The following is a 5,834-nucleotide window of genomic DNA, read 5'->3' as shown; positions in this document are numbered from 1 at the left end:
AGCGGAAATTGTGTACAATGGTTTTTGCAAGCGGTTGGCGAGGTACACGTACCGAGGTCTAGGGAAAAGTACCTCGCTATTTTTTGGTACCCTCGAAGTGTGGCTGTGTACTTCTATGAAGTACCTCGATGTGTGATATAAACCAACACACACACACACACACACACACACACACACACACACACACACACACACACACACACACACACACACACACACACACACACACACACACACACACACACACACACACACACACACACACACACACACACACACACACACACACACACACACACACACACACACACACACACACACACACACACACACACACACACACACTCACTCACACACACACACACACACACACACACACACACACACACACACACACACACACACACACACACACACACACACACACACACACACACACACACACACACACACACACACACACACACACACACACACACACACACACACACACACACACACAAACAAGTTCAAACAAGTTGGTGATGAGGAAACTGAAAAACAACTCTGCAGTCTCTGCTGGCATATGGAAAAGCCGATGCTGGTATAGCTTCAGTAAATTATGAAGACATAACATTTACAGGGACATTGGAAGAGGAATTAAAGAACTGTGATGCCCAATCCTTTTCGCCAGTACTATTTCAAGCAGACGTACAATATAAGTACTCCAGTGGCGTGATCGAGGAAGTTATTTTGAAGCAAGAGGACATACGAGGCCTCGTGAACTTATCGACAATTCCACAACGCCTCCTACGTCAGCTCTGGCAGAAGGAAGAGCATTCGGTAAAATGCAGCTCAAAATTCAAGTGCGGGCTGCAACTGAAAGTGACTTTTAGAAAAGGTAGCTCGTGATTACTATCGAAAGTTACACACTATATTCAAGAGAGACCGCTTGTGACTCAGTAACTGGCGAATGGTCAACATGTCATGGTGAGATTTGTATAGGCATGGCGGGCCTCGTTGATGTCATTATTGGGTATGAAAACCAGGATTAGTATTTCGGATATATACGCAACATGCAGGTATTGCCTTGTGTTTTTGCTCTTATATTGATGCGTACATTATCTCAGGAAGAGATTCGCTATTGCGTTAGCTCTTGTTGAAGTTTGCCTATGTACAGTTTTAGGGTTAGTTGTACTGTTTGGTTTTATTAGTTTGTTTTAAATTTTAAAATCATGTGGGGACGTCAAATCGGCTGTGTATGTAATGTTTCGAAAGGTTTCGATGTCGAATTAGATGCTTTGCGTTTCTTTACTGTTACATTATCATAACCTCTCTTAGTTTTACATTTGCAAAGGAAACAATATGGAAGTGTTACTTGAATTTTGAAAAGTAATTCAATTGTCTTGCTTGATGTGATTTATAACGCATTGTTAACACATTTTAGTACGGAGGGCATTCGGTAATGTTCGTCAAACGAAGGAAATTCTGAAACCTCGGTAATTTCCGACTCGTGACGTTCCGATTCGTTGACTAGGTGGCGCTCGGTTCGTCAGTATATAAAGGCTTGCAAATTGGCAAGCTGGTCATTTCTCCTACGAATGCGAGCGGGACAACGTCTGAAGAGAAGGGACTGTACATTGATCATTTGATCATTTGGGGTGACAAAGAGCTAGAAGATCATTGAAGTTTTTATATATTGAACGAACTTGCTTCGTGACGGCAACGGTCCCCTGTTTGTCGAATTGTATATTTTTGGCGACCTTATTATTGTACGTTTCGAACCAGGCAGCAGGCAGAGTCACGAAATGGAATCGTGATTGTGCGGCCGCGCAATAAGCGCTTGGTGGTGGCCTCAGGAAGTCGCTCTCGCACTTCAGAACTTTATATCACACCCACACCACAATTGTTTTGTACTTATGATAATGGGTGGTGGTACCCTCTTTAAAAGGTGCGTAAGTGATAAAATAACCAATACCTACTGTGCAGCCAAGTCCTCGATGAACATCGTCCTTCGAGAAAACTTATAAAAACTGGTTAAACACATCAACATCGGTTGTTTAAGCAAAAAACCCATAAACCAGCGGCAAAAAAATCCTTTTTTTCTTATTTTCGGTAGTGAAGTGGACAATAAATTAAGCACACATTGTTCAATATGTTTTATGATCAGCGATTTACATTATTTTATATTTAAGAACAAGTTTGTTAGGATTGAAAGAGAAATAAACTTTGTGTACCATCCACAAACCCAGTTGTTGACATTTGACAGGCGATGGCTTTGTTTGGCGGGTACCCATTTTAACAAATACGTAACTCACAACATTACCAACAACAAATGTACAGTCAATACTCAAATAACTTGGAAAATATTTGCCATTGATAATAAAACTGGCCTGATTGTAAAGAAATATCGTATGAGTTACTTTTTTTGGTTAATTGAGTTGAAAAGACATATTTTTTAAGATAAATGACTAGCTTTTGTTGAATTTTTATTCGATCAGAAAAACGTTAACTGAACGCTTAAAGCGCTGAATATACAACAAAAGACGTTCTATAATTAACATTATTTTAATACAAACATCCAAGACGTTCAACATAGTCCAGGCAAAGAGTAAATACTAGCGCCAAATGTTAATGTATGATAACATGTTGTCTATCCATAAATGGATATAAAAGTGTTGATTTGAAAGGTGTAATTGCCAGAAGAAGAGGTGCACACTTTCTCAATCAGTTGTTTAAGTACAAATTCTACTGCAATACATTTCTAAAACCATGCTTATAATCTGGAGGGTGATACAAACATATTTATCTAAGACCCGCAACACATTGGAGGTGGAAGTATTACAGCAAGCAAGTTGGTATGTCATAGTCAGAGGCTTGCCGAATTCATCTATGTTCTAGCAGTCTTCTTTAGCGTAATTTGAAGCCACGTCAGTGTTTTTGTACACATACTCGTGCGTTGCAAAGGACCAATAGCATAGTATAAAGGCATTCCGAATGCTATTTTAAATATTGAAACCAACACGTTGTCGTAAGTGGAAGTTAATGATCATATGTAAATATTATTTTCAGAAGTTTCCCCTTCTGTAAACGTTAGCAGATCATTCCTGACATTCCAAAAGCCAAGAGTCAAACTGACTCAGTACAGTTTTTTTTGGTACAGTTTTCTGGGAGCCAGTCATATTGTCGTGGTTTTGCTTGGCTCTAACATTGTAAATCTGATGAACTATACTCACAATGGAACTTCAGCTGCATGGGCACAACAGAAAGACTATTAAACCATGTGGTCCTTTATTTCAGACAAAGAACTGATGCCCAAACAGTGCGATACAAAACACGATTACAAGACAAGACACACATGTACACAACAAACACATTAAAATGAATTAACATTGATCAATATCATTGGAAAGGTCAACAAAAGCATTTTGGGTATAAACCGGTTTAAAGGAGCTCAAAACCTTACACGTGACCCATGACTATTCGCAAAAGATTTTTATATCCAAGAGCTAATAGTGAAATAGCCCTTCAATAGATGATCGAAATAAAAAAGTGCCCATCGTAATAGAATTTAAAACATAAGAAGTTAAATATAAACAACAGCATCAAGTTATTGATAATATACAATGTAGTTATTGGTTAAATATTTAATGTAAACAATGAACACATACCTCGTTGTAACCTCAACATAACAAGAAGCAATAAAGAGCAAAGTTGAATTGACAAATTATACAAATTGTACTATCAGCGATTTATATCGTTATATACATCCTATGTGCATGCCTTTGCATTAATATGTTTTCATGGAGGAAGTGGGCAATTATTCAATTTATAAGACACTGATCACATGGTTGTTCTCAGTATTTATTTATGTAAGGTGGTGTGAAATACCGCATGTTCACATGCATTATAAACCACACATATTGAATAGATAATATATTCCTATATTTCATTGTTGACAATAATAGAACCAAAAGGATGATGGTATTGGTAACTGGATACTGTATCGCCTTTTATCGGCATAGGGGGATAAAATACCAACCTTACGTAAAAGGGATTCATTCTTTCGATTGCTTTAACGCTAAATAAAAAAAGATTAACTCCTTTGATCGGTTTAATGATGCTATAATATTGATGCCGTTTGATTATACCCTGTGCATATATCTTTATATTTGCGTATTTAAGTATGAAGTTAAATGGTTTCACTCTATTTTCGCAAACAATATTTTCTTCAAACGAATATGTTGTTTGCCTAGCTTACTTTTCACTTTAATTGCAATCGTGATTCATCGACTATCTCCGGAACCTCCTTTAATAGGTCTCGTGTCTAATAGTCGCCATCTTGGCTGGTATTACTTCTTTACTCACCAAAATATGATAAGTCGGTTGTTATAGGGCTTTAACGACGCGTGTTGAACTAGTGCCAAACTTTCTGCCAAAGTTTTGATATAAAGTGCACTGGCGACGATCATTTGAATTGCATTTGGACCTTTTATCCGAACGATTTACTTTTCAAACATTATTTTGCCACGCAATTGTTAACTTTTGAAAAAGAATTTACGTTGATCACAAAGGTATCCAAACCGAAAGTGAAACTGGATGAATGACAATATGCGATTTAAACACTATATATGTGTTAAGTTTAATTAAGCGATTCAAACAAAGACGATGGGATATTTATTTAATACAGGCAATGGTTGCAGAGTGTAGTACTGGCTAAAAGTATGTATAATGACAATTCGTTTATGCAAATTGTTTTCATCAAATTGATGTCTGGGTTATTTATAAATACTGTTATTAGTTTATGTGTCTGTTTTAATTGATTGTATTTACGTGTAAAATCCTTGATATTGCTAGAGTTAAACAAGTGTTTCACAAATTAACATTTAATATAACTATTATGTATAATTACTATTAATATTAGAATTTGATAAACAATCATCAATATCAGTTATTTTAAACAAGAATTCATTTTTGTTCTGCTTATATTTAATGCTTGTCCACATTTTCTTGATATTCAAAAATATAATGTATTAATCAGGGTTTTACTATTTCATCATTTTGTAATAAAATGAAGATGTGTGAAACTATTCAGTGGCAGTGCTAAATCAGTCAAAACACATACATTTTTCAATGGGTATTCCTATACATGCATGAGTGATAGTTACTTGTCCTTGATTATAAGTTGCAAGTTCCCAATGTACAGGCATACTTGATTATGAAAGACTGATGAGCATCAAGTCATCTCCCAATGATACATTTTGTGTCTCATACTAAGGACAAGACCACAATCATTGATAAATCTACAGTGTATTTATAAACACCACTTGATTGTGACAATTCTCTCTGACCAAGGAAATGTTATCATATTTAAAAACAGAATGCTTTCAGTTCAATATAATTTGTTATCAGTTATGACATAGATGAAAAAATCAAAATAATAAACAAGTTGATTTTCCTAATATTGACTGATGTGTCTTAAAATAAAAATCCTAAATGATGGTTTTACAAGTATATATCTAATGTTATGTTTTTATCAATGATCAATCAATGTCACATAAGCATTCCTTACTTTCGTGGAAGTAATTTAGAAATCAGGGATTAGTATTTTACCGAGTCAGCCTAAATCTTTATGTTATTGGTTTACAAACAGTGATGTAACTTGTTTATTTTTCAATTGAAGATGCATCAAGATTATAGTGCTAAATGTATGCATTAACAATGTATGATAACATGTGTAATTATTTCAGTAGTGAAGGAAAGGTTTAGAAGTCATTTTGAATAAAGACATCACACATGGAATGGATGTCATTTTGTTTATTTTCTCAAAAAAACCTGTTAATGACATATTCATG

The 5,834-nt window shown here is 35.7% G+C and overlaps 1 protein-coding gene across 16 annotated transcripts in view; it reads left to right on the top strand.

Moving 5' to 3' along the window:
• LOC127863837 (integrin alpha-V-like) overlaps positions 1-5,834 on the top strand; it is a 212,646-nt gene that overhangs the window by 55,627 nt on the left and 151,185 nt on the right. The window lies entirely within an intron of this gene.

Source organism: Dreissena polymorpha, unplaced genomic scaffold (assembly GCF_020536995.1).
Source record: "Dreissena polymorpha isolate Duluth1 unplaced genomic scaffold, UMN_Dpol_1.0 chrUn046, whole genome shotgun sequence".
NCBI lineage: Eukaryota > Metazoa > Mollusca > Bivalvia > Myida > Dreissenidae > Dreissena > Dreissena polymorpha.
The sequence above is the reverse complement of the archived record's forward strand: the minus strand, read 5'-3'. Positions and strand labels throughout refer to the sequence as shown.